Source organism: Pseudophryne corroboree, chromosome 2 (genome assembly GCF_028390025.1).
Source record: "Pseudophryne corroboree isolate aPseCor3 chromosome 2, aPseCor3.hap2, whole genome shotgun sequence".
In the NCBI taxonomy this organism is placed as follows: Eukaryota; Metazoa; Chordata; class Amphibia; order Anura; family Myobatrachidae; genus Pseudophryne; species Pseudophryne corroboree.
Window position 1 is genome coordinate 815,710,752 of NC_086445.1, and position 14,413 is coordinate 815,725,164.

Sequence of the window (14,413 nt, forward strand, 5' to 3'; positions counted from 1 at the left end):
TGCAACGTCGAGCATGCTAAAGATCTTGTCTTAACTCTAATATTATCTATTCACAGTTATCTTATCTATCTGTAACCATCCTTATCATGCTCAGCGCTGCAGGGTTGAGCAGGTGACTGGTGCTGTGGCGGACTGGGGTGCCACTACTAATACATTACGCACAGCACTATGTACCCCCTCCTTGCACCCCCAGTATGGCCTATCTGCTATCTGTCTGTGCCTCCTCCCTATTGATCTATTTTTAAAGCATCGATGTATACCAAAGAAATATTATCAGTAATTAATAATCATTAATTACCTGTCCTGGGTCTTCTTCTGCTGTAGTTCCCCTTTGATCGTTGCTGTGAGAAGTTTGGAGCCAAGGTGGCTTGGCAAAAGGCACGGATGTAGCTTGCTTGATGTTCCCCTCACGTGTTGTGTCATGGAGAATGCCCACCTGGAAAAAGAGAGAAGCGTGATAATATGTTCCTGGCAGACATTGATACTTAGAAAAGACAAAGGTGCAACGTCGAGCATGCTAAAGATCTTGTCTTAACTCTAATATTATCTATTCACAGTTATCTTATCTATCTGTAACCATCCTTATCATGCTCGGCGCTGCAGGGTTGAGCAGGTGACTGGTGCTGTGGCGGACTGGGGTGCCACTACTAATACCTTACGCACAGCACTATGTACCCCCTCCTTGCCCCCCCAGTATGGCCTATCTGCTATCTGTCTGTGCCCCTTCCCTATTGATCTATTTTTAAAGCATCGATGTATACCAAAGAAATATTATCAGTAATTAATAATCATTAATTACCTGTCCTGGGTCTTCTTCTGCTGTAGTTCCCCTTTGATCGTTGCTGTGAGAAGTTTGGAGTCAAGGTGGCTTGGCAAAAGGCAGGGATGTAGCTTGCTTGATGTTCCCCTCACGTGTTGTGTCATGGAGAATGCCCACCTGGAAAAAGAGAGAAGCGTGATAATATGTTCCTGGCAGACATTGATACTTAGAAAAGACAAAGGTGCAACGTCGAGCATGCTAAAGATCTTGTCTTAACTCTAATATTATCTATTCACAGTTATCTTATCTATCTGTAACCATCCTTATCATGCTCGGCGCTGCAGGGTTGAGCAGGTGACTGGTGCTGTGGCGGACTGGGGTGCCACTACTAATACCTTACGCACAGCACTATGTACCCCCTCCTTGCCCCCCCAGTATGGCCTATCTGCTATCTGTCTGTGCCCCCTCCCTATTGATCTATTTTTAAAGCATCGATGTATACCAAAGAAATATTATCAGTAATTAATAATCATTAATTACCTGTCCTGGGTCTTCTTCTGCTGTAGTTCCCCTTTGATCGTTGCTGTGAGAAATTTGGAGTCAAGGTGGCTTGGCAAAAGGCAGGGATGTAGCTTGCTTGATGTTCCCCTCACGTATTGTGTCATGGAGAATGCCCACCTGGAAAAAGAGAGAAGCGTGATAATATGTTCCTGGCAGACATTGATACTTAGAAAAGACAAAGGTGCAACGTCGAGCATGCTAAAGATCTTGTCTTAACTCTAATATTATCTATTTACAGTTATCTTATCTATCTTATCTATCTGTAACCATCCTTATCATGCACGGCGCTGCAGGGTTGAGCAGGTGACTGGTGCTGTGGCGCACTGGGGTGCCACTACTAATACCTTACGCACAGCACTATGTACCCCCTCCTTGCCCCCCCCAGTATGGCCTATCTGCAATCTGTCTGTGCCCCTTCCCTATTGCCCTATTTTTAAAGCATCGATGTATACCAAAGAAATATTATCAGTAATTAATAATCATTAATTACTTGTCCTGGGTCTTCTTCTGCTGTAGTTCCCCTTTGATCGTTGCCGTGAGAAGTTTGGAGTCAAGATGGCTTGGCAAAAGGCAGGGATGTATCTTGCTTGATGTTCCCCTCACGTGTTGTGTCATGGAGAATGCCCACCTGGAAAGAGAGAGAAGCGTGATAATATGTTCCTGGCAGACATTGATACTTAGAAAAGACAAAGGTGCAACGTCGAGCATGCTAAAGATCTTGTCTTAACTCTAATATTATCTATTCACAGTTATCTTATCTATCTGTAACCATCCTTATCATGCTCGGCGCTGCAGGGTTGAGCAGGTGACTGGTGCTGTGGCGGACTGGGGTGCCACTACTAATACATTACGCACAGCACTATGTACCCCCTCCTTGCACCCCCAGTATGGCCTATCTGCTATCTGTCTGTGCCTCCTCCCTATTGATCTATTTTTAAAGCATCGATGTATACCAAAGAAATATTATCAGTAATTAATAATCATTAATTACCTGTCCTGGGTCTTCTTCTGCTGTAGTTCCCCTTTGATCGTTGCTGTGAGAAGTTTGGAGCCAAGGTGGCTTGGCAAAAGGCACGGATGTAGCTTGCTTGATGTTCCCCTCACGTGTTGTGTCATGGAGAATGCCCACCTGGAAAAAGAGAGAAGCGTGATAATATGTTCCTGGCAGACATTGATACTTAGAAAAGACAAAGGTGCAACGTCGAGCATGCTAAAGATCTTGTCTTAACTCTAATATTATCTATTCACAGTTATCTTATCTATCTGTAACCATCCTTATCATGCTCGGCGCTGCAGGGTTGAGCAGGTGACTGGTGCTGTGGCGGACTGGGGTGCCACTACTAATACCTTACGCACAGCACTATGTACCCCCTCCTTGCCCCCCCAGTATGGCCTATCTGCTATCTGTCTGTGCCCCTTCCCTATTGATCTATTTTTAAAGCATCGATGTATACCAAAGAAATATTATCAGTAATTAATAATCATTAATTACCTGTCCTGGGTCTTCTTCTGCTGTAGTTCCCCTTTGATCGTTGCTGTGAGAAGTTTGGAGTCAAGGTGGCTTGGCAAAAGGCAGGGATGTAGCTTGCTTGATGTTCCCCTCACGTGTTGTGTCATGGAGAATGCCCACCTGGAAAAAGAGAGAAGCGTGATAATATGTTCCTGGCAGACATTGATACTTAGAAAAGACAAAGGTGCAACGTCGAGCATGCTAAAGATCTTGTCTTAACTCTAATATTATCTATTCACAGTTATCTTATCTATCTGTAACCATCCTTATCATGCTCGGCGCTGCAGGGTTGAGCAGGTGACTGGTGCTGTGGCGGACTGGGGTGCCACTACTAATACCTTACGCACAGCACTATGTACCCCCTCCTTGCCCCCCCAGTATGGCCTATCTGCTATCTGTCTGTGCCCCCTCCCTATTGATCTATTTTTAAAGCATCGATGTATACCAAAGAAATATTATCAGTAATTAATAATCATTAATTACCTGTCCTGGGTCTTCTTCTGCTGTAGTTCCCCTTTGATCGTTGCTGTGAGAAATTTGGAGTCAAGGTGGCTTGGCAAAAGGCAGGGATGTAGCTTGCTTGATGTTCCCCTCACGTGTTGTGTCATGGAGAATGCCCACCTGGAAAAAGAGAGAAGCGTGATAATATGTTCCTGGCAGACATTGATACTTAGAAAAGACAAAGGTGCAACGTCGAGCATGCTAAAGATCTTGTCTTAACTCTAATATTATCTATTCACAGTTATCTTATCTATCTGTAACCATCCTTATCATGCTCGGCGCTGCAGGGTTGAGCAGGTGACTGGTGCTGTGGCGGACTGGGGTGCCACTACTAATACCTTACGCACAGCACTATGTACCCCCTCCTTGCCCCCCCAGTATGGCCTATCTGCTATCTGTCTGTGCCCCTTCCCTATTGCTCTATTTTTAAAGCATCGATGTATACCAAAGAAATATTATCAGTAATTAATAATCATTAATTACCTGTCCTGGGTCTTCTTCTGCTGTAGTTCCCCTTTGATCGTTGCTGTGAAAAGTTTGGAGTCAAGGTGGCTTGGCAAAAGGCAGGGATGTAGCTTGCTTGATGTTCCCCTCACGTGTTGTGTCATGGAGAATGCCCACCTGGAAAAAGAGAGAAGCGTGATAATATGTTCCTGGCAGACATTGATACTTAGAAAAGACAAAGGTGCAACGTCGAGCATGCTAAAGATCTTGTCTTAACTCTAATATTATCTATTCACAGTTATCTTATCTATCTGTAACCATCCTTATCATGCTCGGCGCTGCAGGGTTGAGCAGGTGACTGGTGCTGTGGCGGACTGGGGTGCCACTACTAATACCTTACGCACAGCACTATGTACCCCCTCCTTGCCCCCCCGGTATGGCCTATCTGCTATCTGTCTGTGCCTCCTCCCTATTGATCTATTTTTAAAGCATCGATGTATACCAAAGAAATATTATCAGTAATTAATAATCATTAATTACCTGTCCTGGGTCTTCTTCTGCTGTAGTTCCCCTTTGATCGTTGCCGTGAGAAGTTTGGAGTCAAGATGGCTTGGCAAAAGGCAGGGATGTATCTTGCTTGATGTTCCCCTCACGTGTTGTGTCATGGAGAATGCCCACCTGGAAAAAGAGAGAAGCGTGATAATATGTTCCTGGCAGACATTGATACTTAGAAAAGACAAAGGTGCAACGTCGAGCATGCTAAAGATCTTGTCTTAACTCTAATATTATCTATTCACAGTTATCTTATCTATCTGTAACCATCCTTATCATGCTCGGCGCTGCAGGGTTGAGCAGGTGACTGGTGCTGTGGCGGACTGGGGTGCCACTACTAATACCTTACGCAAAGCACTATGTACCCCCTCCTTGCACCCCCAGTATGGCCTATCTGCTATCTGTCTGTGCCTCCTCCCTATTGATCTATTTTTAAAGCATCGATGTATACCAAAGAAATATTATCAGTAATTAATAATCATTAATTACCTGTCCTGGGTCTTCTTCTGCTGTAGTTCCCCTTTGATCGTTGCTGTGAGAAGTTTGGAGTCAAGGTGGCTTGGCAAAAGGCACGGATGTAGCTTGCTTGATGTTCCCCTCACGTGTTGTGTCATGGAGAATGCCCACCTGGAAAAAGAGAGAAGCGTGATAATATGTTCCTGGCAGACATTGATACTTAGAAAAGACAAAGGTGCAACGTCGAGCATGCTAAAGATCTTGTCTTAACTCTAATATTATCTATTCACAGTTATCTTATCTATCTGTAACCATCCTTATCATGCTCGGCGCTGCAGGGTTGAGCAGGTGACTGGTGCTGTGGCGGACTGGGGTGCCACTACTAATACCTTACGCACAGCACTATGTACCCCCTCCTTGCCCCCCCAGTATGGCCTATCTGCTATCGGTCTGTGCCCCTTCCCTATTGATCTATTTTTAAAGCATCGATGTATACCAAAGAAATATTATCAGTAATTAATAATCATTAATTACCTGTCCTGGGTCTTCTTCTGCTGTAGTTCCCCTTTGATCGTTGCTGTGAGAAGTTTGGAGTCAAGGTGGCTTGGCAAAAGGCAGGGATGTAGCTTGCTTGATGTTCCCCTCACGTGTTGTGTCATGGAGAATGCCCACCTGGAAAAAGAGAGAAGCGTGATAATATGTTCCTGGCAGACATTGATACTTAGAAAAGACAAAGGTGCAACGTCGAGCATGCTAAAGATCTTGTCTTAACTCTAATATTATCTATTCACAGTTATCTTATCTATCTGTAACCATCCTTATCATGCTCGGCGCTGCAGGGTTGAGCAGGTGACTGGTGCTGTGGCGGACTGGGGTGCCACTACTAATACCTTACGCACAGCACTATGTACCCCCTCCTTGCCCCCCCAGTATGGCCTATCTGCTATCTGTATGTGCTCCTTCCCTATTGATCTATTTTTAAAGCATCGATGTATACCAAAGAAATATTATCAGTAATTAATAATCATTAATTACCTGTCCTGGGTCTTCTTCTGCTGTAGTTCCCCTTTGATCGTTGCTGTGAGAAGTTTGGAGTCAAGGTGGCTTGGCAAAAGGCAGGGATGTAGCTTGCTTGATGTTCCCCTCACGTGTTGTGCCATGGAGAATGCCCACCTGGAAAAAGAGAGAAGCGTGATAATATGTTCCTGGCAGACATTGATACTTAGAAAAGACAAAGGTGCAACGTCGAGCATGCTAAAGATCTTGTCTTAACTCTAATATTATCTATTTACAGTTATCTTATCTATCTTATCTATCTGTAACCATCCTTATCATGCTCGGCGCTGCAGGGTTGAGCAGGTGACTGGTGCTGTGGCGCACTGGGGTGCCACTACTAATACCTTACGCACAGCACTATGTACCCCCTCCTTGCCCCCCCCAGTATGGCCTATCTGCAATCTGTCTGTGCCCCTTCCCTATTGCCCTATTTTTAAAGCATCGATGTATACCAAAGAAATATTATCAGTAATTAATAATCATTAATTACTTGTCCTGGGTCTTCTTCTGCTGTAGTTCCCCTTTGATCGTTGCCGTGAGAAGTTTGGAGTCAAGATGGCTTGGCAAAAGACAGGGATGTATCTTGCTTGATGTTCCCCTCACGTGTTGTGTCATGGAGAATGCCCACCTGGAAAGAGAGAGAAGCGTGATAATATGTTCCTGGCAGACATTGATACTTAGAAAAGACAAAGGTGCAACGTCGAGCATGCTAAAGATCTTGTCTTAACTCTAATATTATCTATTCACAGTTATCTTATCTATCTGTAACCATCCTTATCATGCTCGGCGCTGCAGGGTTGAGCAGGTGACTGGTGCTGTGGCGGACTGGGGTGCCACTACTAATACATTACGCACAGCACTATGTACCCCCTCCTTGCACCCCCAGTATGGCCTATCTGCTATCTGTCTGTGCCTCCTCCCTATTGATCTATTTTTAAAGCATCGATGTATACCAAAGAAATATTATCAGTAATTAATAATCATTAATTACCTGTCCTGGGTCTTCTTCTGCTGTAGTTCCCCTTTGATCGTTGCTGTGAGAAGTTTGGAGCCAAGGTGGCTTGGCAAAAGGCACGGATGTAGCTTGCTTGATGTTCCCCTCACGTGTTGTGTCATGGAGAATGCCCACCTGGAAAAAGAGAGAAGCGTGATAATATGTTCCTGGCAGACATTGATACTTAGAAAAGACAAAGGTGCAACGTCGAGCATGCTAAAGATCTTGTCTTAACTCTAATATTATCTATTTACAGTTATCTTATCTATCTTATCTATCTGTAACCATCCTTATCATGCTCGGCGCTGCAGGGTTGAGCAGGTGACTGGTGCTGTGGCGCACTGGGGTGCCACTACTAATACCTTACGCACAGCACTATGTACCCCCTCCTTGCCCCCCCCAGTATGGCCTATCTGCAATCTGTCTGTGCCCCTTCCCTATTGCCCTATTTTTAAAGCATCGATGTATACCAAAGAAATATTATCAGTAATTAATAATCATTAATTACTTGTCCTGGGTCTTCTTCTGCTGTAGTTCCCCTTTGATCGTTGCCGTGAGAAGTTTGGAGTCAAGATGGCTTGGCAAAAGACAGGGATGTATCTTGCTTGATGTTCCCCTCACGTGTTGTGTCATGGAGAATGCCCACCTGGAAAGAGAGAGAAGCGTGATAATATGTTCCTGGCAGACATTGATACTTAGAAAAGACAAAGGTGCAACGTCGAGCATGCTAAAGATCTTGTCTTAACTCTAATATTATCTATTCACAGTTATCTTATCTATCTGTAACCATCCTTATCATGCTCGGCGCTGCAGGGTTGAGCAGGTGACTGGTGCTGTGGCGGACTGGGGTGCCACTACTAATACATTACGCACAGCACTATGTACCCCCTCCTTGCACCCCCAGTATGGCCTATCTGCTATCTGTCTGTGCCTCCTCCCTATTGATCTATTTTTAAAGCATCGATGTATACCAAAGAAATATTATCAGTAATTAATAATCATTAATTACCTGTCCTGGGTCTTCTTCTGCTGTAGTTCCCCTTTGATCGTTGCTGTGAGAAGTTTGGAGCCAAGGTGGCTTGGCAAAAGGCACGGATGTAGCTTGCTTGATGTTCCCCTCACGTGTTGTGTCATGGAGAATGCCCACCTGGAAAAAGAGAGAAGCGTGATAATATGTTCCTGGCAGACATTGATACTTAGAAAAGACAAAGGTGCAACGTCGAGCATGCTAAAGATCTTGTCTTAACTCTAATATTATCTATTCACAGTTATCATATCTATCTGTAACCATCCTTATCATGCTCGGCGCTGCAGGGTTGAGCAGGTGACTGGTGCTGTGGCGGACTGGGGTGCCACTACTAATACATTACGCACAGCACTATGTACCCCCTCCTTGCACCCCCAGTATGGCCTATCTGCTATCTGTCTGTGCCCCTTCCCTATTGCTCTATTTTTAAAGCATCGATGTATACCAAAGAAATAATAAGAATTTACTTACCGATAATTCTATTTCTCGGAGTCCGTAGTGGATGCTGGGGTTCCTGAAAGGACCATGGGGAATAGCGGCTCCGCAGGAGACAGGGCACAAAAAAGTAAAGCTTTTACCAGATCAGGTGGTGTGCACTGGCTCCTCCCCCTATGACCCTCCTCCAGACTCCAGTTAGGTACTGTGCCCGGACGAGCGTACACAATAAGGGAGGCAATCTGAATCCCGGGTAAGACTCATACCAGCCACACCAATCACACCGTACAACTTGTGATCTAAACCCAGTTAACAGTATGATAACAGAAAGAGCCTCTTAAAGATGGCTCCTTAACAATATAACCCGAATTTGTTAACAATAACTATGTACAGTATTGCAGATAATCCGCACTTGGGATGGGCGCCCAGCATCCACTACGGACTCCGAGAAATAGAATTATCGGTAAGTAAATTCTTATTTTCTCTATCGTCCTAAGTGGATGCTGGGGTTCCTGAAAGGACCATGGGGATTATACCAAAGCTCCCAAACGGGCGGGAGAGTGCGGATGACTCTGCAGCACCGAATGAGAGAATTCCAAGTCCTCTTTTGCCAGGGTATCAAATTTGTAGAATTTTACAAACGTGTTTTCCCCCGACCACGTAGCTGCTCGGCAGAATTGTAATGCCGAGACCCCTCGGGCAGCCGCCCAAGATGAGCCCACCTTCCTTGTGGAATGGGCCTTAACAGATTTAGGCTGTGGCAGGCCTGCCACAGAATGAGCAAGTTGAATTGTGTTACAAATCCAACGAGCAATCGTCTGCTTAGAAGCAGGGGCACCCAACTTGTTGGGTGCATATAGTATGTATATTTTTAAGGCTCTGACAACGTCCAACAACTTGGAGTCCTCCAAGTCGCCAGTGGCCGCAGGCACCACAATAGGTTGGTTCAGGTGAAACGCTGATACCACCTTAGGGAGAAAATGCGGACGAGTCCTCAGTTCTGCCCTATCCGAATGGAAGATTAGATAAGGGCTTTTATAAGATAAAGCCGCCAATTCAGATACTCTCCTGGCGGAAGCCAGGGCCAGTAACATAGTCACTTTCCATGTGAGATATTTAAAATCCACCTTTTTCAATGGTTCAAACCAATGGGATTTGAGGAAATCTAAAACTACATTTAGATCCCACGGTGCCACCGGAGGCACCACAGGAGGCTGTATATGCAGTACTCCTTTAACAAAAGTCTGTACCTCAGGAACTGAGGCCAATTCTTTTTGGAAGAATATTGACAGGGCCGAAATTTGAACCTTAATAGATCTCAATTTGAGACCCATAGACAATCCTGATTGTAGGAAATGTAGGAAACGACCCAGTTGAAATTCCTCCGTCGGAACACTCCGATCCTCGCACCACGCGACATATTTTCGCCAAATGCGGTGATAATGTTTCGCGGTGACTTCCTTTCTTGCCTTAATCAAGGTAGGAATGACTTCTTCTGGAATGCCTTTCCCTTTTAGGATCTGGCGTTCAACCGCCATGCCGTCAAACGCAGCCGCGGTAAGTCTTGAAAGAGACAGGGACCCTGTTGTAGCAGGTCCCTTCTCAGAAGTAGAGGGCACGGGTCGTCCGTGACCAACTCTTGAAGTTCCGGGTACCAAGTCCTTCTTGGCCAATCCGGAGCCACTAGTATTGTTCTTACTCCTCCTCACCGTATAATCTTCAATACCTTTGGTATGAGAGGCAGAGGAGGAAACACATATACTGATTTGTACACCCAAGGTGTTACCAGTGCGTCCACAGCTATTGCCTGTGGATCTCTTGACCTGGCGCAATACTTGACCAGTTTCTTGTTGAGGCGAGACGCCATCATGTCTACCATTGGTCTTTCCCAACAGTTTATTAGCATGTGGAAGACTTCTGGATGAAGACCCCCCTCTCCCGGGTGAATATCGTGTCTGCTGAGGAAGTCTGCTTCCCAGTTGTCCACGCCCGGGAAGAACACTGCTGACAGTGCTATTACGTGATTCTCCGCCCAGCGAAGAATCTTGGCAGCTTCTGCCATTGCACTCCTGCTTCTTGTGCCGCCCTGTCTGTTTACATGGGCGACCGCCGTGATGTTGTCCGACTGAATCAACACCGGTTTTCCTTGCAGGAGTGGTTCCGCCTGGCTTAGAGCATTTTAGATTGCTCTTAGTACCAGAATGTTTATGTGAAGAGACTTTTCCAGGTTCGTCCATACCCCCTGGAAGTTTCTTCCTTGTGTGACTGCTCCCCAACCTCTCAGGCTGGCGTCCGTGGTCACCAGGATCAAATCCTGTATGCCGAATCTGCGGCCCTCCAATAGATGAGCCTTTTGCAACCACCACAGAAGATATACCCTTGTCCTTGGCGACAGGGTTATTCGCAGGTGCATCTGAGGATGCGACCCTGACCATTTGTCCAACAGATCCCTTTGGAAAATTCTTGCATGGAATCTGCCGAATGGAATTGCTTCGTAAAAAGCCACCATTTTTCCCAGGACTCTTGTGCATTGATGTACAGACACCTTTCCTGGTTTTAGGAGGTTCCTGACAGGTCGGATAACTCCTTGGCTTTTTCCTCGGGAAGAAAAACCTTTTTCTGAACCGTGTCCAGAATCATCCCTAGGAACAGCAGACGTATCGTCGGAAAACAGCTGCGATTCTTGGAATATTTAGAATCCAGTCGTGCCGTCGAAGAACTACTTTAGATAGTGCTCTTCCGACCTCCAACTGTTCTCTGGAACTTGCCCTTTTTAGGTCGTGCAAGTAAGGGATAATTTAGATGCCTTTTTTCTTTGAAGAAACATCTTTTCGGCCATTACCTTGGTAAAAAGGCCCGGGGTGCCGTGGATAATTCAAACGGCATCGTCTGAAACTGATATTGACAGTTCTGTACCACGAACCAGAGGTACCCTTGATGAGAAGGACAAAATTTGGACATGGAGGTAATCCTTGATGTCCAGGGACACCATATAGTCCCCTTTTTTCCGGTTCGCTATCACTGCTCTGAGTGACTTTATCTCGATTTGAACCTTTTATGTAAGTGTTCAAAACATTTTAGATTTAGACTATGTGTCACCAAGCCGTCTGGCTTCAGTACCACAATATAGTGTGGAAAAATAATACCCTTTTCCTTGTCGTAGGAGGGGTACTTTGATTATCACCTGCTGGATATACAGCTTGTGAATTGTTTCCAATGCTGCCTCCCTGTCGGAGGGAGCCGTTGGTAAAGCAGACTTCAGGAACCTGCGAGGAGAAGATGTCTCGACTCTCCAATCTTTACCCCTGGGATAATACTCGTACGATCTAGGGGTCAACTTGCGAGTGATCCCACTGCGCCCTGAGACTCTTGAGACTACCCCCCCACCTTGAGTCCGCTTGCACGGCCCCAGCGTCATGCTGAGGACTTGGCAGACGCGGTGGAGGGCTTCTTTTCCTGGGAAAGGGCTGCCTGCTGCAGTCTACTTCCCTTACCTCTATGTCTGGGCAGATATGACTGGCCTTTTGCCTGCATGCCCTCATGGGAAAGGAAAGATTGAGGCTGAAAAGACGGTGTCTTTTTTAGCTGAGATGTAACTTGGGGTAAAAAAGGTTGGATTTCCCAGCTGTTGCTGTGGTCCCCAGGTCCGATGGACCGACCCCCAAATAACTCCTTCCCTTTATACAGCAATACTTCCATCTGCCGTATGGGATCTGTATCACCTGACCACTGTCGTGTCCCTGACATCTTCTGGGAGATATGGACAACGCACTTATCTTGATGCCAGAGAGCCAATATCCCTCTGTGCATCTCACATACATATATATAGAATGCATCCTATTAAATGCTCTACATGAATAAAATATTTTCAGTCAGGGAATCCGACCAAGCCAACCCAGCACTGCATCTCCAGGCTGATGGCGATCGCTGGTCGCAGTATAACCACCGTATGTGTGTATATACTTTTTAGGATATTTTTCCAGCTTCCTATCAGCTGGCTCCTTGAGGGCGGCCGTATCTGGAGACGATAACGCCACTTGATAAGCGTGTGGGCGCCTTATCACCCTAAGGGGTGTTTCCCAACGTACCCTAATTTCTGGCGGGAAAGGGTATAACGCCAATATTTGCTATCGGGGTAACCCTACGCATCATCACACACTTCATTTTATTTTATCTGATTCAGGAAAAACTACAGGTAGTTTTTTCACTCCCACATAATACCCTTTCTTGTGGTACTTGTAGTATCAGAAACACGTAACACCTCCTTCATTGCCCTTAACGTGTGGCCCTAATGAGAAATACGTTTGTTTATTCACCGTCGACACTGTATTCAGTGTCCGTGTCTGTGTCTGTGTCGACCGACTGAGGTAAATGGGCGTTTTTAAAACCCCTGACGGTGTTTCTGAGACGCCTGGACCGGTCCTAATAGATTGTCGGCCGTCTCATGTCGTCAACCGTCCTTGCAGCGTGTTGACATTCTCACGTAATTCTCTAAATAAGCCATCCATTCCGGTGTCGACTCCCTAGAGAGTGACATCACCATTACAGGCAATTTCTCCGCCTCCTCACCAACATCGTCCTCATACATGTCGACACACACGTACCGACACACAGCACACACACCGGGAATGCTCTGACAGAGGACAGGACCCACTAGCCCTTTGGGGAGACAGAGGGAGAGTCTGCCAGCACACACCAAAAACGCTATAATTATATAGGGACAACCTTATATAAGTGTTTCTCCCTTATAGCATCTTTTATATATATACAATATCGCCAAAATCAGTGCCCCCCCTCTCTGTTTTAACCCTGTTTCTGTAGTGCAGTGCAGGGGAGAGCCTGGGAGCCTTCTCTCCAGCTTTTCTGTGAGAGAAAATGGCGCTGTGTGCTGAGGAGATAGGCCCCGCCCCTTTTTCGGCGGGCTCGTCTCCCGCTATTTTTGAAGTTAGGCAGGGGTTAAATATCTCCATATAGCCTCTGTGGGCTATATGTGAGGTATTTTTTGCCTCTAATAAGGTTTTTATTTGCCTCTCAGAGCGCCCCCCCCAGCGCTCTGCACCCTCAGTGACTGTTGTGTGAAGTGTGCTGAGAGGAAAATGGCGCACAGCTGCAGTGCTGTGCGCTACCTTTATGAAGACTCAGGAGTCTTCAGCCGCCGATTTTGGACCTCTTCTCTCTTCAGCGTCTGCAAGGGGGCCGGCGGCGCGGCTCCGGTGACCATCCAGGCTGTACCTGTGATCGTCCCTCTGGAGCTAGTGTCCAGTAGCCAAGCAGCAAATCCACTCTGCACGCAGGTGAGTTCACTACTTCTCCCCTAAGTCCCTCGTTGCAGTGATCCTGTTGCCAGCAGGACTCACTGTAAAGTAAAAAACCTAAGCTAAACTTTCTCTAAGCAGCTCTTTAGGAGAGCCACCTAGATTGCACAATTCTCGTTCGGGCACAAAATCTAACTGGAGTCTGGAGGAGGGTCATAGGGGGAGGAGCCAGTGCACACCACCTGATCTGGTAAAAGCTTTACTTTTTTGTGCCCTGTCTCCTGCGGAGCCGCTATTACCCATGGTCCTTTCAGGAACCCCAGCATCCACTTAGGACGATAGAGAAATTATCAGTAATTAATAATCATTAATTACCTGTCCTGGGTCTTCTTCTGCTGTAGTTCCCCTTTGATCGTTGCTGTGAAAAGTTTGGAGTCAAGGTGGCTTGGCAAAAGGCAGGGATGTAGCTTGCTTGATGTTCCCCTCACGTGTTGTGTCATGGAGAATGCCCACCTGGAAAAAGAGAGAAGCGTGATAATATGTTCCTGGCAGACATTGATACTTAGAAAAGACAAAGGTGCAACGTCGAGCATGCTAAAGATCTTGTCTTAACTCTAATATTATCTATTCACAGTTATCTTATCTATCTGTAACCATCCTTATCATGCTCGGCGCTGCAGGGTTGAGCAGGTGACTGGTGCTGTGGCGGACTGGGGTGCCACTACTAATACCTTACGCACAGCACTATGTACCCCCTCCTTGCCCCCCCGGTATGGCCTATCTGCTATCTGTCTGTGCCTCCTCCCTATTGATCTATTTTTAAAGCATCGATGTATACCAAAGAAATATTATCAGTAATTAA